Source organism: Pleurodeles waltl, chromosome 11 (genome assembly GCF_031143425.1).
Source record: "Pleurodeles waltl isolate 20211129_DDA chromosome 11, aPleWal1.hap1.20221129, whole genome shotgun sequence".
Lineage (NCBI taxonomy): Eukaryota > Metazoa > Chordata > Amphibia > Caudata > Salamandridae > Pleurodeles > Pleurodeles waltl.
In genome coordinates this window covers 984,192,485-984,217,758 of record NC_090450.1, presented here as the reverse complement: position 1 = coordinate 984,217,758, position 25,274 = coordinate 984,192,485, and the positions used below count along the sequence as shown (strand labels likewise).

At 43.5% G+C, this 25,274-nt stretch overlaps 1 protein-coding gene across 3 annotated transcripts in view; it reads left to right on the top strand.

The window, feature by feature from the left end:
• The first annotated feature begins 323 nt into the window (after positions 1 to 323).
• TANGO2 (transport and golgi organization 2 homolog) overlaps positions 324 to 25,274 on the top strand; it is a 379,061-nt gene continuing 354,110 nt past the window's right edge. For 2 of the 3 annotated variants that reach the window (XM_069215283.1, XM_069215284.1), the window contains exon 1: positions 324 to 420. The gene's annotated coding sequence lies outside the window, so the exon portion shown is untranslated. The remainder of the gene's footprint in view (positions 421 to 25,274) is intronic. The other variant, XM_069215285.1, reaches the window with a different exon arrangement.

Below are 25,274 nucleotides of genomic sequence, written 5' to 3'. Positions count from 1 at the left end.
TAACCAGAAATGTGGGCAGCAGCCGCCTCGCTCGACCTGCCCGGCCCGACACCGCCTCGGACCGCGCATTCAGGTAATTTTCACCGAACCAGCCATCTCCAACCCCCTTCTGACTAAGATGGGCGGCACCCGCCGACTATAAGAGGACTGATCGGTGAGGCACGTGCGGACCTCCAGCCAATCGGCACTTCGGAGCTCTATACGGCGCACTAGGATTGGCTGAGTGTCCCCCGTGCCCCAATCTGTGCCGTGCTACACCGCAGCAGTACCGCCCACTCCCTCCCTGATGACGCACAGGGAATGTCCAGGCGTGGGATTGGTTGGTGGGCGACCCGGAAGTGCTCGGCAGACGGACCACAGTCGCCGGTTAAAAGTGCAGCTGCGGAGGATGGACGTGAGGATGAGTTAACGGCGGTCCCAGTAAGTAGGCGACGGGGGTGGGCGGTGTGGCGGGGGCAGCCGAGGTAGCTGGAGAGGGTTGAACGGTATCCACCTGTCAGAGCAGGGACGTCTTACATCCCACGGAAGGAAAAGGTGCCCAAAAGGCACCCGGAGCAGAATGTACAAGGATGTAGGCGGCTTGGCTCTACGAGCCAAAGCACGAGCCGAGCCATCAACAAATATAAAGCAGCTAACAAACGTCACGTACATGTATGAGACTGACTCCCAAATGAAACATAAAACACCATTCTCAGCACCCATGATTATATCGCTGAATTCAGTGACATTTACTGGAAGTCATTATTTTTTTAAACGTTAAACATCCAGGAATTCCGCCATGCCCTTTGCCATAAGTCACCCAAAATGTGTTTTTCTTGTTTGCTATTTACATAGACCTATATTATAAAATGGGAAACACAATTATTTAATATTAACCCTGTACATGATGTTATAGTACAGCTCCCATACTGCATCACTCCAGTGTGCTCTCAAACTGGATGACTAGAGGAAAACGATCCACAATGAAGTCAGGCGATAAAACGTGGATCGCACAGTTTTGTCGTGGGGATGCTGGGATCTGAGTCTAGGATTGTCTATTGTGTTCAGAGATAGTAGGATTATACCAAATCCTCTTTCATTTAACACCAAAGATAAGTGCTTAGTGTTCTGTTATAATTGTTTTTCAATTAGTGTTAGTGTGTGGAGTTCTTTAAATTAACTTAGGACATCTTACTTTAAGCTGACAATTTTCAATTAGTGTTAGTGTGTGGAGTTCTTTAAAGTAACTTATGACTTCTTACTTTAAGCTGATATATATATATATAAACACTTATTTGGCATATCTCTCAGCTCCTGGACACAGGTGGTGCCCTGCATCTGACGCGTGCCACTGCGTCTTTAAATCCACACTTTTCTCCTGCTTAAAGGAAGACAGGTACTCCAAGAGCAGATGAGTTTGCAGTATATTTTATTCAACCACGTGAAACAGGAACGCGTTTCGGCATTGCTGCCTTTGTCAACCTGTGCGACTCCATGTTTGCCTACTATTTATATCGTCACATGATCACATCAGCAAACATCCGTGAACAAAAAACACTCTGTTTTTTTATTTTTTTTATTATCAATATTGCATTTTATGACTGGCTCAACTTGTACTTAATAGCTGCATTGACAGACTTAATATTATTTCACTAAAACATACTTTTTGTCGAACATTTTTCTAGTATTGTCACATGCAAAATACAGAGTGATGATCTTGTCATCTCAGTTGTATATACAATTCTTCACTGCTATTAAGCCCATTTGGTTCTTTGGTGTCAAGAGCTATTATGTACTTTAACTCCAAAATCCTTAATTTATTTTCCCTGTCTCCTCCTCTCATATCCTTTGATACTCCATCAACCACACTATATTTTAAATCATGAACTTTCCCATGTACCTCATCGATATGCTGGGCTACCGGATAGGTGTCATCTCTATTCTGAATTGCTCACAGGTGTTGTAAAATACGTTTATGGACATGTAGATTTTCGGCCAACTTCTTTTCAGGATATACACTACATATTCACTTTTGCAGATATATAGCCCCTTGATCTTATGAGCTGTTCTACCTCCTATCACTATTTTAATGCTTTCACCATTTTTACATTACTTAAATTTCAAACATTTGTAAAAAACATTCCTCTGATTTAACCAGATATTACTGTTTTCTCTGTCTGATGTCGCTTCTCACTCATACATCTCTCATCGACTTCCCTCTTCGATAGATAATTTGCTGACATTTTCTCATCTCTCCCCCTATGATGGAATCTCTTTTAAACATATGTCAATGTTTCTGTAGTATTGCTCTCACTTGTGTATGAGCTGTATTGTAAGTAGTTTTAAACCTTTGATTTTGCTGTATCCCTATTTTTTTCTTCTTCTGTTGTGTATTAAACAGTAAACTTTCTCTTGAGCGTGTGTCTACCTTTCTACTTACATCAGCTAATGTTGTACCGGTATAGCCTTGCACTCTTAATCTTGTCATCATGTCTTTTTGGACTACTTCAAAATTACTCTCTGTACTACATATTCTCTTGGCTCGCAAAACGTCCCCAAAAGGGATACTCTCCTTCAGTGGTTTGGGATGGAAGCTATCCGCATGTAATATGCTGTTACCTGCTGTGGGCTTTCTATGTACTGTTGTCTCCAATCTACCCTTCTCAATTTTCACCTTAACAACCACAAATTCAATCTCTTGTTTATTGATGTTACTGGAACATTTCAAATTTAGATCATTCTCATTGATACTATCTTCAAACCTTTTGGCACTCTCTACATTTCCTTTCCAGATACCAAAGCTATCATCTATATATCGCAGCCACATTACAATGTGAGCATTCCAAACATCCAGTGGTGGGCTGTTGAGAACCTGCTCCTCCCACCAGCCCATGTGAGATTAGCATAACTGTGGGCGAAGCAGGTTCCCATTGCAGTTCAATCATTGAAAAAAAATATTATGTTTTTGGCACCATTCCATCATGCTAATCAACATTTTACTATGTTGATACAATCTTATGGGTCTGGCTCTTAAAAAATATTCTGCAGACCTTACTCCATCTTCTTGTGGGATACTAGTGTATAGTGCTGTAACGTCAAGCGTCATAAGTATCGTGTCTATCTCCCAGCCAGCATCAAACACTTGTTGTTAGAATTCTGTGGTATTCTTCAAGTATACACCAATGGATTTAACAACTAGTCTATATATTTTGAAATAAACTCAAAGAGGCTTCCTCCTGGTGCAATGATGGGCCTACCAGGTGGTTCATCATGCCTACAGGCAATTGAATGAGGAAGTCTGTTATAAAAGAGTGAACATGGCATATTTGGAGAATGTAAAAATAGAATTTGACAAGGAGTTGATGATATGGAGAGAAAAAGGTTTGATCAGCAGTGAGGAATATAGCTATTTGAAGGTAGATCATCCGAAATTATCAGTTTTCTACCTGATCACTAAGATACATAAGAATGCTAGCAAACCACCTGTTAGGCCCATCATTGCAGCACAAGGAAGCCTCTTTGAGTTTATTTCAATATACATAGACCAATTCTTAAATCCATTGGTGTGCAGATTACCTTTATTTATATATATATTAGCAGTGTACTTTAAGGTGCGATGTATGATTTTAGAGAACCCCATATACTAATATCAATTGAAAAGTATATATATTTGTAGATATAGGTGTACTTATGAGTTTTAAAGGTTATGCTTTTTTTTATTTAAAATATTTCCCCAAACACTGAAGCTCAAGTACAGTGACAGCATGTCTGTCTGAACCTAGACACCATTTCCCAAGCATCTCTTTAAAGTAATGTAAGGTAAGGAACAATCTCTGTGGGGGCTCCAGACCTCTTCTTTATTTTGCTAATTATGTAATTCTGGTCATTGAGGTGCTATGCTTGAGCCTCTCCTTGAAATCGTTATTTTTCTCTTGCCAGTAGAGCAAGCTGCAGTGCATCATTAACATAAAATAGCATCTCCTGCCTCTCCTTGCTCTGCTGACTCGCCTGGCTTTACAAACGCAACAATTTTAGAACATACTCAACCCCTTAAGGGCTACAATAAATAAATAAAAAAATCGAGAGGTCACAAAGTCCCCACAGAGTTTGCTACTCAGATTACAGTGCCTCACTGAGGCATAGGTGAAGTGCAGCATAGCTAGCTTCAGAGGGACGTGCTCTGGCAATGTTTATTCATCAGATTACACTGCAGAAGTTTGGGAGATATTGACCACTGTGGCCCCACCACTCCCAGTTATAGGGAGGCTAAATATCCCATGCCTATGCATTTGCACATCTTGCCAAGGAGCACCCTTTGGCAACAGAGCTGGGGCTAGCCTGTACATCCTGTTAAAAGATAAGGAGCATCAAAGGCAGCAGAGCATGGTTATATATTTGTTTAACAGCTTCTTACTAGAACATGGACATGCTATACATATGGGGCCTGATTATGACCTTGGCAGAGGGTATTACTCCATCCCAAATGTGACGGATATCCCGCCCGCTGTATTACAAGTTCCATTATATCCTATGGAACTTGTAACACTGCGGACTGGATATCCGTCACATTTGGGACGGAGTAAGCCTCTCCGCCACTGTCGTAATCAGGCCCTTAGTGTCTCTAAGACAGCAGAGCAGGAGCACATTTGTACATCCTTCCAAAGACCTCACTTTGTCAGCAGGGCAGGGGTATGACTTAAAACCCTGTTAAAGGATGAGGTATGTCTCTGGCAGCGGATAAGAAGCATCTCTGTACATCTTACCAAGCAGCTCCCTTTGGTAGAGGAACAGTGACCTGCCTATACATCCCAGCAGGGACACAATTATACATCCTGTCAAGGTACTCCCTTTGGCAGCAGAGGAGGGACCTGTCTATGTATCTTGTAAGGCAGAAGAACAGGATTGTAGGGCCCATTTACAACATAAGGTACTCCCTCAGGGAGCAGAACATGCATATCTATCTCTTTGCAGCAGAAAACGTGTCATGTTTGTCACCTTGTGACAGGATACTGGATACACTACATCTATTGCCTAGTATATCTGGTTAAAGGCTAAGGCGCACTTGAGCGGATGCATGCTGCTTACATAGCACCATATGAAAGCAGAGAAGTGACATGCATCAGTGTAAGATGCACTTAATTTGAATCCAGTAGTTGGAAGAGGAGCCCACTGGTACCTATTTTTCAGCATCAGATATTTACCAAGTGCAAAACAGGGAAAACATACAGATCAGTAAGAGAAGAGAAAGGCAGCAAAACCGTCACAAAGGGAGAAAGCAGGAATATGCAACAGTGAGATAAAGGGGGTTAGGGGTGTTGTGAGAAAGTAGCCTCTTTCTAGCCTTGTTACCCCAACTTTTGGCCTGTTTGTGAGTGTATGTCAGGGTGTTTTCACTGTCTCACTGGGATCCTGCTAGCCAGGGCCCAGTGCTCATAGTGAAAACCCTGTGTTTTCAGTATGTTTGTTATGTGTCACTGGGACCCTGCTAGTCAGGACCCCAGTGCTCATAAGGTTGTGCCCTATATGTATGTGTTCCCTGTGTGGTGCCTAACTGTCTCACTGAGGCTCTGCTAACCATAACCTCAGTGGTTATGCTCTCTCTGTACAAATTGTCACTAACAGGCTAGTGACCAATTTCACCAATTTACATTGGCATACTGGAACACCCTTATAATTCCCTAGTATATGGTACTGAGGTACCCAGGGTATTGGGGTTCCAGGAGATCCCTATGGGCTGCAGCATTTCTTTTGCCACCCATAGGGAGCTCTGACAATTCTTACACAGGCCTGCCACTGCAGCCTGAGTGAAATAACGTCCACGTTATTTCACAGCCATTTTACACTGCACTTAAGTAACTTATAAGTCACCTATATGTCTAACCTTTACCTGGTAAAGGTTAGGTGCAAAGTTACTTAGTGTGAGGGCACCCTGGCACTAGCCAAGGTGCCCCCACATTGTTCAGGGCCAATTCCCCGGACTTTGTGAGTGCGGGGACACCACTACACGCGTGCACTAAATATAGGTCACTACCTATATGTAGCTTCACAATGGTAACTCCGAATATGGCTATGTAACATGTCTATGATCATGGAATTGCCCCCTCTATGCCATCCTGGCATAGTTGGCCCAATCCCATGATCCCAGTGGTCTGTAGCACAGACCCTGGTACTGCCAAACTGCCCTTCCTGGGGTTTCACTGCAGCTGCTGCCAGCCCCTCAGACAGGCATCTGCCCTCCTGGGGTCCAGCCAGGCCTGGCCCAGGATGGCAGAACAAAGGACTTCCTCTGAGAGAGGGTGTTACACCCTCTCCCTTTGGAAAATGGTGTGAAGGCAGGGGAGGAGTAGCCTCCCCCAGCCTCTGGAAATGCTTTCTTGGGCACAGATGTGCCCAATTCTGCATAAGCCAGTCTACACCGGTTCAGGGGACCCCTTAGCCCTGCTCTGGCGCGAAACTGGACAAAGGAAAGGGGAGTGACTACTCCCCTGACCTGCACCTCCCCTGGGAGGTGTCCAGAGCTCCTCCAGTGTGCTCCAGACCTCTGCCATCTTGTAAACAGAGGTGCTGCTGGCACACTGGACTGCTCTGAGTGGCCAGTGCCACCAGGTGACGTCAGAGACTCCTTCTGATAGGCTCCTTCAGGTGTTGCTAGCCTATCCTCTCTCCTAGGTAGCCAAACCCTCTTTTCTGGCTATTTAGGGTCTCTGTCTCTGGGGAAACTTTAGATAACGAATGCAAGAGCTCATCAGAGTTCCTCTGCATCTCTCTCTTCACCTTCTGCCAAGGAATCGACTGCTGACCGCGCTGGAAGCCTGCAAAACTGCAACAAAGTAGCTAAGACGACTACTGCAACTCTGTAACACTGATCCTGCCGCCTTCTCGACTGTTTTCCTGGTGGTGCATGCTTAGGGGGTAGTCTGCATCCTCTCTGCACTAGAAGCTCCGAAGAAATCTCCTGTGGGTCGACGGAATCTTCCCCCTGCAACCACAGGCACCAAAAAGCTGCATTACCGGTCCCTTGGGTCTCCTCTCAGCACGACGAGCGAGGTCCCTCGAATCCAGCAACTCTGTCCAAGTGACTCCCACAGTCCAGTGACTCTTCAGTCCAAGTTTGGTGGAGGTAAGTCCTTGCCTCACCTCGCTAGACTGCATTGCTGGGAACCGCGACTTTTGCAGCTACTCCGGCCCCTGTGTACTTCCGGCAGAAATCCTTCGTGCACAGCCAAGCCTGGGTCCACGGCACTCTAACCTGCATTGCACGACTTTCTAAGTTGGTCTCCGGCGACGTGGGACTCCTTTGTGTAACTTCGGGTGAGCACCGTTTCACGCATCCTCGTAGTGTCTGTTTCTGGCACTTCTCCGGGTGCTACCTGCTGCTAAGAGGGCTCCTTGTCTTGCTCGACGTCCCCTCTACCTCCTGGTCCAATTTGCGACCTCCTGGTCCCTCCTGGGCCACAGCAGCATCCAAAAATGCTAACTGCACGATTTGCAGCTAGCAAGGCTTGTTGGCGTTCTTTCGGCGGGAAAACACTTCTGCACGACTCTCCACGGCGAGAGGGATCCGTCCACCAAAGGGGAAGTCTCTAGCCCTTTTCGTTCCTGCAGAAACCTCAGCTTCTTCTGTCCAGTAGCAGCTTCTTTGCACCCACAGCTGGCATTTCCTGGGCATCTGCCCACCTCCGACTTGCTTGTGACTTTTGGACTTGGTCCCCTTGTTCCACAGGTACCCAAGATTGGAAATCCATCGTTGTTGCATTGTTGGTTTGTGTCTTTCCTGCATTATTCCTCTATCATGACTTCTATGTCCTTGGGGGAATTTTAGTGCACTTTGCACTCACTTTTCAGGGTCTTGGGGTGGGCTATGTTTCTAACCCTTACTATTTTCTAATAGTCCCAGCGACCCTCTACAAGGCCACATAGGTTTGGGGTCCATTCGTGGTTCGCATTCCACTTTTGGAGTATATGGTTTGTGTTGCCCCTATCCCTATGTGTCCCCATTGCATCCTATTGTATATACATTGTTTGCACTGTTTTCTAAGACTATACTGCATATTTTTGGTATTGTGTACATATATCTTGTGTATATTTCCTATCCTCTCACTAAGGGTACACTCTAAGATACTTTGGCATATTGTCATAAAAATAAAGTACCTTTATTTTTAGTATAACTGTGTATTGTGTTTTCTTATGATATTGTGCATATGACACTAAGTGGTACTGTAGGAGCTTCACTTGTCTCCTAGTTCAGCCCAAGCTGCTCTGCTAAGCTACCATTATCTATCAGCCTATGCTGCTAGACACCCTATACACTAATAAGGGATAACTGGGCCTGGTGCAAGGTGCAAGTACCCCTTGGTACTCACTACAAGCCAGTCCAGCCTCCTACAGGTGTCTGGTAGTGGTTTAAAGAAGCATGAGGTGTATTTAAGACTACCAGCTTTGGTACTCGGCACACCAATGTTTAATTGCACTGGGTGTGGGGTTCTGAGCAGAGCTTCGGGTACCAGCAATTTTTCTTTCCTAAATTAAACACTTATCCACTCCACAGCAGCATAGAAGGCATCGGTGCATCTGGTACTAGGACAAGGGCACCCCTGCATGTCTGTACATTCTGTTAATAGAAAGGGCGCACCAGCATATCTGTTCATCCTCTGAGTAGAAAGCATATTGAGGTAGCAGACATGTCTGTACAATATGAAAAGGAGTAGAGTGGATCCTTTGGCAGCAAAAGAAGGGACATGGCTTTATGTGGTAAAATGTAGCTCAAGCCAATATCGGGGAATATTGGGGAAGAGGGTTGTTTTTTTATCATCAAGAGGTGGTAGCCAGTGCTTTTGACAAGACTGAGTTTGGTATTCAAAGGAGAGATCTTTGACAAACCTGATAATAAGGTTTCTCACTGCTTGGATCTGGGTAAGGGGCATTATCTAATTACCTTGGCCATTTGAACAGGAAGCAGCTTCTTAAGGTCTTGCTAGTTATCAGGGTTTAGGTTTTAAACCTAGAGTTGGAGATAATTGTCCATTACCCAGTGGTATATTATACTTGTTGGCATGTTAGCATTTTGGTTTGGGAGTTCATCTAGTCTCAGATAGATTTTAGGTCTGCGTACATGTGGAATTGGAGTTGATGGCTTGATATGGTCTGTGCCTCGGGTTTTATGTAGATGTTAAACAGTATTGGGGAAAGGAGAGTGCTTTAGGAACCCCCACAGCTTATGAGTTTCAAGGATGAGAGGAATCAACCCATTTTGTTTTGTTGGTAATGATTTAAAAGGAACAAGTTACACCACTGAAGTGTTTTTGTGTTTTTCCTGCCCTATTTTCTAGTCTATTAAGTGGGATCTACTCTGTTGTATGCAGCTGGTAGGTTGGATAGGATTAGACTTTCAGAATGTTATGCATTAAGGTAGAGATTATAAATTCTGTGCCCCTCCCAGGTCTGATTCCTGATTGCCTGTCTTGTAACAGCTTGTTTGCTTCAGAGAAGTCTTTGCTTTCCAGAATATTTCTGATGAAGGGGAGGTTTGGGATGGCTGTGGAGACTGTTAGCTCAGATGGGTCTTCGTATTGTTTCTTCAGTATGGGGTAAATATTGGTTGCTATAGTTTGGTTGTACTTTCCAGCTTGAGTGAAGCATTAATGTGCTTATGGAGGGGGCAAGTATGATCAGGCTTTCTTCGATGGTCTACTGGAAAGTTTAAGACCTTATTTTGTAGCTTTTTTTTGGACTTGGTCGAAGTTAATGGTTCAGAAAGTTGGGAAGTGTGAGTGAACACTAGGTGTTTCTTATGAGAGAAGGGGTTCCTCATCGTCCTTGATCTTTGAACTTTTTTGTTAAATAAGATCAGTCAATCTTAAAAGTGGTGGTAGCAGTGCTTAATTTGAGCCGGTGGTTTCCGGTGCTAGGCACTGGCCCTTTATTGCCAATACCAGCAATTATGACAATCTACCACATGGTGGCACTGTTTGTCTAATTAAGAGATGAGCACAACAAGTTATTTATTCCTTCTGTAAGCCATTCTTGTGCCTGGAGTTGTCTGAAATTTCACAATTCTAGGAGCGTGATGGTTAATAGTTGTGCTGGTGCTGTTACTGGCAGCCCTGGTAAGGGCAATGGGTAGTGCAGGCTGCAGTGACCTCCTGACGAGGGTGCTGGCACTTATCTTCTCAGAAATTAAGGACTGGGTAGTTGGGTTCGGTAGGGGGCTTCTTCAGTGACTCCAGACGAAGTATTTCTACTCTTAAGATAACTAAGCAATGTTGTGATCAAGACGTTAGCATAACTACAAGGACTTGGGTGATCCGCGTGTGAGAAAAGACCAGTTTGAGGGTGCAACTCTTGAGATTTGAAGGAGTAAGTGTGATTAGTTTGTTGTGTCTCTTAATCCACCTCTGATGCTTAATTTGTGTTTTAGGCATATTAGGAGGTCAAGGTGAAGGATTGTGTGATACTTGTGCTTTTGAAATAGTTTCTGGCTTCATTAGGAGGCGAAGATTCCATTGACTGGGACTGGTATGATCAGATCTCTTTGCTTTTTTTACTAGATTTGCTGCGTCATAAAGGATGGCTTTCAGGGGCACCTGGGCAGGTTTAGGGAAACCATCTAACTGACAGAGAAGCCCTGTTGCCTTTTGGCTAGGTTTGTGCTACAGAAATACAGTGTACATACACACATACATACATACATACATACATAGAGAACCAGAGTTTTAAGGACCACACTGACATTGCATAGGGATTGGAACATTTAGTTTTATGAGAAGAAGTTAAAATGCAACTGTTTTAGAATCTTGGAGATGTGGGAAACCACTGATAACTTTTATTGTATGATGAAGCCCAGCGATCTGGGTACCAATTCAGGAGCGCTGCCAAACATCACCCCCCTCCATAACATCAGCAATGTGAAAAATGCTGTTTTCTGCTACCGTGGTGCTTATGCGTTGTTCACTTGGTGTCTCAGAGGCTTTTATTGTGTACCGTGGTTGGCGTATCACCTCTCTGTATACACTAGAGCATTCTGTATGCCAGCTGCCTCATCGGTTTGTTTCCAGCATATACACGTGATTTGTTTTCGATAGGGGTATGCACATGTTGCCTGCGGCACATCCATTCTCTGCTGCTATTATACATTGACACATAGTTGTGTTGCAATGGTTTTGTTTCTGTGCTCATACTGCCTCCATGGAGTGTCAGCTCAAGGTCCAAGGAAACTGTGAAAGGACTACTGTTCTCGAGCAGTTTTTGTTCAAGCGTTGGTTTAGATTTTTAGGACACAGCTGGTAAAATGACTTTTGGTCTTTCTTTTTCCATTGCTGTTTGCTGAGAGATTAGGATGCAGCAGTCTCCACAACAGTAATGTTATATATTAAAACGTATGGATCTGGTGACTTTTATTGTATAACAGGATATTTGTTTTCTTGCAATGTCTTGTCTTGGATTATGTGTCTGTGCTGTTGCATGTGCTGCTTTGGTCTTTGTGGAATACATTTGTGTCTGATAATTCAACATCCTGGAGTAGGGTCTAAAATGGTGGTAGGGGAAAGTGTGCTCTGTAACATCAATGTTTCTTGTGGGGGCTTTGCCTACAAATGTCATACAGAACCTGCTGTAGATACAATGGCTCAAAGGATATACTAATTCTCCAATATCTAAGTGACTTAGCATGAGATACATGTATTAAGCCTATTTTAATAGATGTGTTTTGAAAAAAGATGTTACTTATGTACATGTGCAATAATGTGTAATTAGAATGCACATTTATTATCACATGATGCTGACTACTTGAATACACACTTTGGGTTCTGTTAATTCGTATGTCCTTAGTAGATTGTGTACACTTTTAAAATCATATAAAGAAAAAGGTGATGGAGTGTTACATTGTGTTTGTGTGTTGACTAATGCAAGCTTTATTGCAGATTTAGAGGAAACATATCTCTTTTGCAAAGCAAGAATCCACCGTAGGAAGCATTAGAAGAAAATCTGTCAGACACTCATCAACTCAGAAAGCAGGAAAGAGTAGTGTATGGGTGAGGGTAATATTATAAACAACAGAATTAGCACATGCAAGTGCCTCAAAAGCAGAATCCACTTTTTTTTTTTTTTTTTTTTTTAAAAAGGAGCGCTCAACATTCACATAAATTCCTGGAAGGGAAAACATAAAACGGATGTTACATAGTCCGAACCGAGAAAAAATCTCCAACATCTGTAAACACACCTTCACAGCAAGTGAAACATCATATTTACAAAAAGAGACATCTCTTCTACCAACTTACTCTAGCCATGCTGTGGAAACAGAAGTTTCTCTATCTATATTTATGCTGCAGGGGAGGCTGAACCATTTTGTTCGAGCCATAGACGAACCACTGATTAGTGAAACAACTTGTGAATATAGAAAATTAATAATCATATCTAAGTTTGCACCTCCACTTGATTTATTTGAAGAAGTTAGTTTGAAGGATCAAAGTAATTTTCATACTATGAAACCAAATGCTGAAATTTTAGTTATAATAAATAATCATCCATAAAGATCTTAACTAATAACCTTATCATTGTTTAAAAGCTTAATTATAAAGGTGGAGCAGTCATCATCATGAACAAAGGACTAACTAGATTAAAATGAACCGAAATGCCTAGTATTTGCCAGCAAAACCTCACACTTATCAACTTGAGAACCTTACAGAAAATACTGGCCCTTATTTACATTGAACCCAGGCTTGAACATCAGTTTCCATGAGGAGCCATTGTAGAAATCTGACCATAGTTGGATTCTGAAAGAAGAGCTACTGCCAACTTGATAAACAAGTGACAGAGACAAAAGAGCAACATGAAAGACATTGCAATATAGGTGCATCTCTATGCTTTCCCTGCAATCACTAAAATAATATTTACATCATTTATAAATATATGAAAATATTTATCATTAAATTCGCAGTCAAACATTGAAGATTCTCCAGAAAAGGTTGCACATTACAACACACTTCGATGTAAAAAATGTATTGACCTAAACAGGACAGAAAACTGTTTTTTGAGTAAACATGGTATGTTAAAAAATGTAAACATGAACTTTATGATAGGTGTGCGTACTGGCATTGCAGAGATTGTGTAACTGTTGTGTATCATTGTATGGTGAGTGGTCTTTATTGACATACTTTTGTATGTTGTTTTTTCCAGTATTAAAATAAAAAATGTTCATATTTTTAGGTACTGGTGGTGAAGAGTATTCTATCTTCTAGTAACTTGTATTTTACATTGTCAGTTATACCATACAGTTCTAATGTGCCTAAGGGTAACCAGCATACTTTATGAATTTGTTGTGACTGCTTATAGAAACCCTGAGAAGGTAGATTTCTTGCACAGTCTTACGCAGGGTGAATATGTTACTGGCTGGGTGCCAGCATTTTAGTTTGGGTTATTCCTGAGTTTTGGGCCGGACAAAGGGGTTAAATGCATGGTTTGAGGTGAGCGTGGGTGGGTGCTCATTGTTGCATGTTTTTTATTTGCCTGGTTGATTGGCGTCTGGGCTAGTTTGGGCTTGTGTGAGATGTCTATGAAGAGTGCAGTGAGCCGGTGTGCTTTGTTGAGGATGGTATTGCTTTGGTCTTTTGTCATGTTTGAGGGTTGTCGTATGTGGATGCATGAGGATGGCTGAGTTGCCTTCTATTGACTCCTACTTCCACCCTGCTGTACTGTAGTGTTGTAAATTTGCTGGCCGCTACAGTGTGTCAGGTCTGTTGTGCTGTTCCTCTTAGTTTGAGGAAATTGTTCTTTCTGGTGTATAGGGGACAATGTGTAGTGGCTTGTGTTTTTCTTCGTCAGTGATGTTCTGAGTCCTGTACACTTGTGCACACGGTGGGTGATGTCATCGAAGTTCTCTGTGTACGTTGAGGGGAGTTCAGTGCACTAGCAGACCAAGCGCAGCAACATATTTTCCTGATAGTTTGCATGTTATGAGCTTGACTCACTTGTCTGCTTCAGTCACCAATTAATCTGACCATATTCTTTCTCGCTCTGGTAGCACAGGAAGGACTAGTTTGTAGAACGTATTACAGGGTGGAAACCTTACTACAAGATAAAGAGTTAATTATGGCAGCAGACCAGGGCCTGTCTATAACTCTGCCATAGAATAGAGACCACACTGCAGCGTGTGTCTATACATTGTGTAACAGGAAAGAGAGCAAAGCAAGAACATGGTTGCACAGCTGTACAACATCAGAGCCAGGTCTCATCTGTGCACCCTCTGGCAGGAAAGGCAGCACTATGCTTGCTGCAGGGCAAGTGCATACCTTCACATCCTACCGTCAAAAGACAGTGCATGTCTACAGGCTTTGGGTCATCGCAGCATCTTTGGGAGACATCAGTCTGTCTGAAAATCCTGTGACTGGATGGGCCGTGCTACGTTATTTGTACAGTGAGAGGTCCCCTTAAACCGATGGTTCAGGAGAGTTGACTGTGGGGATAAAACAGAGCTAAGAGAGGAGAAGCCTTGTGGATAGGTTGGGACCACCCATATACAAGTGTAGCAACAGACAGAGCAGTAGCCTAGTGTGGGTGTCCACTCTTAGCCATCTAGTTAGCAGGCAGGAAGGGAAAAGGACAACTGTGAGGGAAGCAGATGTGCTGGGCGAAAGGTGTCAGTAAATTGCATCATTCCTGGGAGAAGTGGTGCACTGTGAGATTCTAAGGCAGACCAGAGACAGAGTCCTGTAATACACAAGCCTGTCTCCACTTTTTCTGTCTGACAATCTGTCGTTGAGGTCTGGATGACGTCCTACTTTCATAAGTTTACCTCTAAAAATACTGGGACACTGTTCTTTCATGCTTCATTACATTTGTCTATTTACCATCGCATTACATGTCCTCCATCTCAACTGCCCATCATGACCTCAGCACTTAAACTTGGCTTTGAGATTGGAAGTAGTTATCTATCTCTCTGAAATTCCTTTGCTTCCAAAGGATGTCATATCACTCTACATAGGACCTGTAAAATCAGTTCAGTTCATCCTTTAGTTTCATTGAAACGGTTGCACTTTACTTTTATTGTTTGTTGTTTTAATTACGGGTACTGTCTTTATGCCTCTCTTCCAACATTCATTCCTGCTTCAGATCGTTCACAATTATTGTCCAAACCTCCTATTCTTTATCACTCACACGTCTCTCCTTATCTTTCCTAACTTTGCTTTGCTCGTCTGATCCATGGTTTCCTATTTACCTTCCTTTTGTCGGGTGTTTATCTAGTAGGCTCTTTGGGTTCCAGTGCGTATCCCCATAACCACTCTGTTCTTTCTTTTTCTCTCATAAGCCTCTTGAGTTCGTTCTTTTTACTGGCAGGTTTGTGTCTCTTTATGTCTTGAGAAGTACAGAGAGCACAGGCTTTAGTCAGCCCCAACCAGCCATTGGCTTTCGTGTGTTTTTTTTTTTTTTAATAGTTTTTAACTATTTGGATGGGCTTTACACAAAAGCCTTAGTATTTTTGTAATGTTTGCATTGTCCCATTTTGCGTCAAATGAATGTGGTGCAGTTAGCATGCCCAAATAATATTCCAGATGGATGTATGCACTGCTTGCATTTCATATTTGGCACTGTTCCTTGAAAGATGATAGGAAGGCTGATTAATTGAATGGTTATCGCTGTGTCACACTTACCGTAAAAGGGATATCGATCAGTGAGAAGGAGACTAGTTCAGTAGTGGCTCGCTGGGCGTGGAAGGGGCGGCGCGCTCGGGGGGGGGGAAGGTGGAAAATAAACATTACATTTATTAAATAAATAAAACACTTACCTTCTCTGCTGCCATGCCAGTCCTCTGCTGCAGGCACAGGCTCCCAGCCTGCCCGCGGCCAATCCTGATGCTGCTCAAAGCAGCGTCAGGATTGGCTGGGAGCGCCCAGCCAGGGTGCTCCCAGGCAGACTGGGAGCCTCTGCAGGCTCTGGAGAGAGCACACTGCACATGTGTGTTTGACTGGCCCCAGACGCTGGCCAAACATACATGTGCAGTGAGGGGGCCTAGTTATTTCATTTGCCCCGATGAACCAACTTCCAAGTCGTGAAACTCATGTTGGCATTTGGTCTGATGCATATAATCCTTGAATTACAGCCAAGAAGTATTCTGGATAAATAACCTTGAGACTTTTGAGAAATTGAATAGTCCAGTGTGGTATTTACTACTAAAAGGGCTTTCAAATACTTGATATAAAAAGTACAGTCTTCATCTCTAGACCTCAAATACTGCCTGTTATGCTGTCCCATTTATGTTCCCCTTGGGAATGGGACATCAAGTAGTCCGTTTGGTAGACTAGCTGCATCTGTGCCCTTTGATGTGTTTACTTTGCTGACACTGTAAAATGCTGGTTTATTGCTTTTTGCTTCGGAAGTCCTGCTGTTCTGATGCCTAAACCTGTCATGAAGTCAGCGGGCTGTCTCATTAATCTCTTCTGCGCATTCGTTATACTTTGCTGTTGAGATACCATGTTTTTGGATTTACGTCTTTTTTAGTCATAAAGTAAAGATATGCATGCATATAAGAGTTGTTAAAGGTGAAACAAAATAGTAACTATTTGTTAAAAGTATGCAATAATTTGTGGTGTACGCCTTTTAGGTTCTCCCCTTATGACTCCTTTTGTGAAAATTCACTCTTCCTTGACTTTTCGGCCTAACTCAGTTGATACAATCTGTTCAGCAATAGGGCCCAGCTGACATATTGGTGTTGTCACAGATGTGTCTTCATTATGATTTGTTCATTAGGGGACAGCTGAGTCAAGATACACAGTTCCCCAACTATTACCAGACATTTCCCAAAACAAAAATCAAGACCTATTGGCTTTTTTAATGTGTGTTTCCCTTTGGCACCTAAACTGTGAAACAGGTAAAGCATAAACAATATTACAGTGAATTAACGTAGATCTCTTAACCAACTCACACAACTGAAACCTGTTCACTTTTGCTTTAATTTTGCACCTAAATTAGAAGTGTTAGAAAGATTAAATAAACAAACGAAAATACAAAAAAGTGGAATTGGTTAAGTGTGAGTTTTGCTAACACTAAATGATTGCTACAATGTGCAGACACTTCTACTGAGACCTAATAAATGGCGAACAAAGCCTCTGGCTTTCACTAGGGTAATCAGACAATATGCCCTTGTCCCAAGAAAGTGCAGTATACTTGAAAAGCAGATAACCTTACAGAAACAACACAACAAATGACTTGGTTTTTAGAGTTAGAGGTCCTACCTGGCGGTACCTCTTCCACCTTGCAGGTATCCAAAGATATTTGGAGACATCACCTCACCCACTATAAATCATGGCATGCTTCATCATTGGTAAAATCTCCTGTCAGGATAGGTAAATACCCCAGACAGTCTCAACTAGTTATGCGAGTTACTGATAAATATTAACTGGATAGAAGCAGGAATCCAGATATTTTTTTAACTAAAAATATATCCGGATAGATGCAAAGGAGTTCCCGCTTAATTAACCCCTTCGCTGCCAGACCTTTTCCCCTCCTGTGCCAAGCCTTTTCTTGGCTATTTGGGGCAGTTTGCGCTTAGGCCCTCATAACTTTTTCTCCACATAAGCTACCCATTCCAAATTTGCGTCCTTTTTTTCCAACATCCTAGGGATTCTAGAGGTACCCAGACTTTGTGGGTTCCCCTGAAGGAGACCAAGAAATTAGCCAAAATACAGCGAAAAAATCGTTTTTTAAAAAAGAAAAAAGGGCTGCAGAAGAAGGCTTGTGTTTTTTTCCCCTGAAAATGGCATCAACAAGGGGTTTGTGGTGGTAAAATCACAATCTTCCCAGTTTTCAGTAACAGGCAGACTTGAATTAGAAAACCCAATTTTTCAACACAATTTTGACATTTTACTGGGACATACCCCATTTTTACTATTTTTTTGTGCTTTTAGCCTCCTTCCAGTTAGTGACAGAAATAGGTGAGAAACCAATGCTGGATCCAAGAAAGCTAACAATTTCTGAAAAGTAGACAAAATTCTAAATTCAGCAAGGGGTCATTTGTGTAGATCCTACAAGTGTTTCCTACAGAAAATAACAGCTGGAATAAAAGAATAATGAAATTGAGGTGAAAAAAACAGCCATTTTTCGCCACGTTTGCTCTGTAACTTTTTCCTGCGATGTCAGATTTTTTAAAGCAACATACCGTTACGCCTGCTGGACTCTTCTGGTTGCGGGGATATAAAGGGCTTGTAGGTTCATCAAGAACCCTAGGTACCCAGGTACTAGTGACTGCGCCACTCAAGGGCCCATCACTTACATACACCCACATGCCTGATACAGCAATCACACCAGCTGATGGCAGTGTGTGGACTGGCGTTTGGCTGGCAGTGTGTTACAGTAGCCAACAGCAAGTCAATATGTACACCGTCAGCCAAGCGCCACTCCACACACAATGGCATCACTTTTTTTTTTTGTTTTAAAATAAAGAAACCACTAACTAATTAGAAATATTTACAAAACTACAAACACAAAAGCTCTAACTAAGTACTTGACAGAAATGCCAACCATGAAACTGAACACATGAAAATATAAACAGTTAGTTTACACTCATGGTAGTTCCCAGTAATTCTTCTGGGTGTGGTAATTCCTGAAACAACCACCCACACACAGCCCAGGCTTTGAAGGACAATCTGGGCAGTACATTCGAGTCTCCCTCCGGATACCTCTTCGAGCACAGACTCTACATTTCTTAGCTGGAAAGTCTTTTTTGGGCGTGGGAGGAATGTGCTCAGCAAAGTGGCGATCTTTCAATCTAGCCACATCCTCCACAACTGCTTCTCTAGGAACACTTGCCTGTTCCACCACAATAAGGCTCTCTATCACTGACTCCTGAAATTTCACAAATGTCATCTTTGACTGTGGAGACCTATCCGTAAACACAATAAAAGCATTAAAAGTTGCCAAGTGGAAGAGGTGAATTGCTAACTTCTTATACCAAACATAAGACATACGAATAGCAGTATAAAGTTCCAACCTCTGATCAACTCTATCTGCACCTCTCATGTGCTTATTATAATCTAAAATGCACACAGGTTTGTGCACTTAAGCAACCTGGCCCCAAACAGTCACGGGGAAAGTACTCTCAACATGGATGGTACTTACCATGTAGACATCCCTCCTGTCTGAAAATTTCAAAGCTAGCAGCTCATCATTCTGCAAGGCACAGCACTGTCCCCTCTCAGGTTTTTTACAGACAAGCTCCCTTGGATAGCCTTTCCAGTTACAACGAATTGTGCCACAAGCAACAGTGTCCACTCTAAACAATTCCTTGAACAACTGCACTCCAGTGTAGGAGTTATCTGCATACAAATGATGACCTTTGTTAAACAGTCGCCTACCAAATTCCCACACAATTTTCTCAGTAACTCCAAAAGTGGGAGAACAACCAGGGGGGTCAATACTGGAATCCCTACCAGTGTAGACACAGAAACTATACACATATCCTGTACTACTTTCAGACAGCATATACAGTTTAATTCCATATTGTGCCCTCTTGCTAGGAATGTACTGCCTAAAAAACAAACGACCCTTGAAGAGGACCAAAGACTCGTCCACAGCTATTTCTTTGCCTGGAACATAGACCTCTGAAAACCACTCTATAAAATGATCAAGGACAGGCCTAATCTTAAAAAGACGGTCAGAATCAGGGTGATCTTGTGGCAAGGCTAATGCATTGTCAACAAAATGCAGCATCCTAAAAAGAAGCAAATACCGATTACGACTCATGGTTGCAGCAAATATAGCTGTTGCCATCAAGGGACTAGTAGACCAACAAGAAGCCAGTGACGGCTTCCTTATCAACCCCATCAAAAGAGTCAAACCCAAAAACCTTTTCATCTCCTCCAAATTTGTGGGAATCCACTGTGTAGCTCTAGAGTGTGGCCTAAGTCTAGCAGCGTGGTCCCTCAAATACTGCTCTGTATACAAATTAGTCTGCTCAACAATCTCTTCCAAAAACATATCATCCATAAATAACTCAAAGAAATTGACAGGCAGAAAGTTATCTGTATGGACTCTACACCCGGGAGACCAGTAAAGGCAGGCAACTCTGGCTGCTCCATGTTTGGGGCAACCCAGAGTTCAGGTCTTCTAACGGGAAACCTTTCAGCCCCAGGTTACTGCACTAATGGCACATCAGTGTCCTCCTCTAAAACAGGCCCTTCATCTGCACTGAGAGTGGCTTCCTCATCAGAAGATTCCTCTCCGACAGAAACTTCACTGCCAGAATCTCTCACTTCCTCCTCTGCCTCAGATACAGAGTCTGTCTCATAATCATGATCAGACAGTGACTCAAAAAGCATACTGTAGGAAAGTACCATCTTGCCTGGCATGTTACCCCCATTTATACTTGTGTGTCAGTTTGTTTTTGCCTGTCTCACTGGGATCCTGCTAGCCAGGACCCCAGTGCTCATAGCTTGTGGCCTGAATGTGTTCCCTGTGTGGTGCCTAACTGTGTCACTGAGGCTCTGCTAACCAGAACCTCAGAGCTTATGCTCTCTCTGTCTTTAAAATTGTCACTGCAGGCTAGTGACCATTGTTACCAATTCTGATTGGCACACTGGAACACCCTTATAATTCCCTAGTATATGGTACCAAGGTGCCCAGAGTATTGGGGTTCCAGGAGATCCCTATGGGCTGCAGCATTTCTTTTGCCACCCATAGGGAGCTCTGACAATTCTTACACAGGCCTGCCACTGCAGCCTGCGTGAAATAACGTCCACGTTATTTCACAGCCATTTTACACTGCACTTAAGTAACTTATAAGCCACCTATATGTCTAACCCTAACTTGGTGAAGATTAGGTGCAAAGTTACTAAGTGTGAGGGCACCCTGGCACTAGCCAAGGTGCCCCCACATTGTTCAGGGAAATTTCCCCGGACTTTGTGAGTGCGGGGACACCATTACACGTCTGCTCTACATATAGGTCAACACCTATATGTAGCTTCACAATAGTAACTCCGAATATGGCAATGTAACATGTCTAAGATCATGGAATTGTCCCCCCATGCCAAATCTGGTATTGGGGTGCCAATCCCATGCATCCCCGGGGCTCCAGCATGGACCCCGGGCACTGCCAAACTAGCCCTCAGGGGTTTTCTCTGCAGCTACGCTGCTGCCAACCCACAGACAGGCTTCTGCCCTCCTGGGGTCTGAGCAGCCTGGTCCCAGGAAGGCAGAACAAAGGATTTCCTCTGAGAGAGGGTGTTACACCCTCTCCCTTTGGAAATAGGTGTTAAGGGCCTGAGAGGAGTAGCCTCTCCTGGCCTCTGGAAATGCTTTGAAGGGCACAAATGGTGCCCTCCTTGCATAAACCAGTCTAGACCGGTTCACGGATCCCCCAGCCCTTGCTCTGGCGCGAAACTGGACAAAGGAAAGGGGAGTGACCACTCCCCTGTCTATCACCACCCCAGGGGTGGTGCCCAGATCTCCTCCACTGTGTCCCAGACCTCTGCCATCTTGAATGCAGAAGTGTGAGGGCACAGTGGAGGCCTCTGAGTGGCCAGTTCCAGCAGGTGACGTCAGAGACACCTCCTGATAGGTGCTTACCTAACTAGGTGGCCAATCCTCCTCTGAGGGCTATTTAGGGTCTCTCCTGTGGGTTTCTCTTTAGATAACGAATGTAAGAGCTCACCAGAGTTTCGACTTCTGCCAAGGATCGACCACTGACTGCTCCAGGACGCCTGCAAAACTGCAACAAAGTAGCAAGAAGACTACCAGCGACATTGTAGCGCTTAATCCTGCCAGTTTTCTCAACTGTTTCCTGGTGGTGCATGCTCTGGGGGCTGTCTGCCTTCACCCTGCACTGGAAGCCAAGAAGAAATCTCCCGTGGGTCGACTGAATATTCCCCCTGCTAACTCAGGCACCAAACTTCTGCATCACCGGTCCTCTGGGTCTCCTCTCATCTTGACGAGCGTGGTCCCTGGAACACAGGGGCTGGATCCAAGTGACCCCGACAGTCCAGTGGTCCTTCTGTCCAAATTTGGTGGAGGTAAGTCCTTGCCTCCCCACGCCAGACAGTAATCCTGTGTACTGCGTGATCTGCAGCTGCTAGGGCTTCTGTGCACTTTTGCAAGGAATCCTTCGTGCACAGCATAGCCCAGGTCCCCAGCACTCGCTGAGTTGACCACCAACTTCGTGGGACCCTCCTTTGTAGTGTTGAGACGACCGCCGTGCTCAGATTTCTTGAACCCCTGTTCAAGTTCTTCTGCGGGTGCTGCCTGCTTCTGCATGGGCTCTCTGTGCTACTGAGCACCCCCTCTGTCTCCTCCTCCAATGGACGACCTCCTGGTCCTTCCTGGGCCCGGACAGCACCCATTTTCTTCAACCGCGACCTTTGCAGCTAGCAAGGCTTGTTTGTGGTCTTTCTGCGTCAAAACAACTCTGCATCCTCCAGCACGCCATGGGACATCTTCTGTGCAAAGGAGAAGTTCCTGGCATCTTCCGTTGTTGCAGAATCTTCAGCTTCTTCCACCCGGAGGCAGCCATTTTGCACCTTCATCCGGGGTTTAGTGGGCTCCTGACACCCTCCCCCCCCCCCCCCAAGACACTTTCGTGACTCTTGGACTTGGTCCCCTTCCTTTACAGGTCCTCAGGTCCAGGAATCCGTCTTCAGTGCTTTTCAGTCAGTTGTTGGCTTTGCAGAATCTCCTATCACGACTTTAGTGTGTTTCTGGGGAAGTAGGGTAACTTTACTCTTACTTTTCAAGGTCTTGGGGTGGGGTATCTTGGACACCTTTAGTGTTTTCTTACACTCCCAGCGACCCTCTACACACTACAATATGCCAGGGGTCCCTAAGTGGTTCGCATTCCACTTTCTTACTATATGATTTGTGTTGCCCCAGGCCTATTGCATCCTATTGTATTCTACAGTGTTTGCACTACTTTTCTAACTGTTCACTTATCTGAATTTGGTTTGTGTGTATATTTTGTGTATTTTATTTACCTCCTAAGGGAGTATATCCTTTGAGATATTTCTGACACATTGTCACTAAAATAAAGTACCTTTATTTTTAGTAACTCTGAGTATTGTGATTCTTATGATATAGTGATATATGATATAAGTGGTATAGTAGGAGATTTGCATGTCTCCTAGTTCAGCCTAAGCTGCTCTGCTATAGCTATCTCTATCAGCCTAAGCTGCTAGAACACTACTAATCTACTAATAAGGGATAACTGGACCTGGCACAAGGTGTAAGTACCATCAGGCACCCACTATAAGCCAGGCCAGCCTCCTACACGTACCAACCACCTGCTGAGCGGTCATCCTGCGGCTAGCCATGATCTTTCCTACGAAAAGTAACTGGACAAATGCACCACCAACAACCAGCACTCTGTAAGATAAGTAATATCTATATATATAGTAATATATATTAGACCCCATTTTTTCCAATCTTGATACCATCTCATGTAAACAAGCCACTCCTATTCCATGGTCGGATCATTTTTTGGTGGAATTTACGATTGCACAATCACGGGGTCCTACTCCCGCCGTATCCCTTGCCAAATCCAGTACCTATAGAAACTGGAAAAATTTAGATATTAAGACTCTGAATTTAATGTTGAAAAAAACCCTACCATCGATTACGAGTATAAGAGATGACGGGGTTATCCGTGATTGGCTAACCTCTGCAATAGATGAATGTCTTCCTCTATCTAATAAAAAGAATAAACAGGGCTATCAGCATCCTCCCGCCCCCTGGTTCTCAGAAATACTCAAAATAGAAAAAACTAAGTGCAAGAACTTGGAAAGGAAATGGCGTAAAAACTATGATCCTGACCGGAAATCCACTTACAAACTAGCCCTTCTTAACTATCACCGACTATGTAACATCGCGCGTGCCGAACATGCCACCGAGATTATTTTACAATCTCAGAATTGCCCCAAAGTGCTGTTTGAAGTAGTTAAGGAACTTTCTGGTGATTCCCGCTTATCTAAGCCCCCTGATCTTGACCCTAAAAAATGCAACGATCTGGCAAATTTCTTTGTGGATAAAATTGACAAAATTTATTCTGAATTCCACAACGACTCTAACAATCCCAGCACTAGTATTAAACCTCAATCCAACCACCTTTTATCTTTTCCTATCACTCAAGAAATGACTCAAGTTAATAATATTAATTTACTTAATGAATGGCTCCCCATGGATACTGCCTCTTTTTCTAAGATCCTTACAAGCATCAAGTCTGGCTCCCCGCAAGATCCTATCCCCATTACGATACTTCAAAAGCTAGACCCTCCCATACTTATTTCCATTATGCAGTTCCTTAACATGTCACTTATGGAAACTTATGTTCCTGCTTTATGGAAGCACGCAATGGTCCTTCCTTTATTAAAGAAAACTAACTCTGATCCGGAAATTTTCTCTAATTTTCGCCCAATTTCTCTCCTTCCTCTTTTTTCCAAAATCCTGGAAAAACATGTTAATTTTCAATTGACCCAGTTTGTAGAAACCAGTAATATCCTCCATCCTTCTCAATCTGGTTATCGTGCCGGCTATTCAACGGAGGCGACTCTACTGGGTGTGACTGAAAATATCCGTCAACAAATTGATAAAGGAGAAACAGTAGCTCTTATCCTATTGGATTTAAGCGCAGCTTTCGATACTGTATCTCACTCTTCTCTTTTAAAAACTCTTAACATCAAGGGTATTGGCGGCAAAGCCCTCTTGTGGCTGTCCAGCTTTTTATCCAATAGGACTTTTCAGGTTTTCTCTCACACAGCTTCCTCTCTGATTCACGCATCCCCTTATGGAGTCCCTCAGGGCTCCATTCTTAGTCCACTACTCTTTAATATATATGTCAGTCCTTTGGCAAGCATAGCAGAACAAGCTGGTCTAACTATCTATTCTTATGCTGATGATACTCAACTTATTTTTTCACTTTCTTCCAAAGAAACCTCTAACTCTCCCTCTTTGCAAATAGGATTATCTAAGATAGCCAATTGGATGCATTTTAATAAACTCAAACCTAATGGAGGAAAGACAGAACTCCTCATTTTTGGAAACAAAAAATCACTCTGGGGCCCCCAACACTGGCCCTCTGAGATGGGTGCCCCCCCCAATCCCCTCTCTTTCTGCATGTAACCTGGGCATCATTATTGATGACCAGTTGACTATGAAACAGCAGGTGACCAAAGTAGCTTCTACCTGCTTTGCTATCCTAAAGTGGCTTCGTAAAATTCTTTGGATGCTTCCTGTGGCTGCTCAAAGAACCGTGGTCCAAGCACTGGTTACTTCTAGACTGGATTACGGAAACGTGCTCTATCTGGGTGCAAATAAAGAAGTACTAC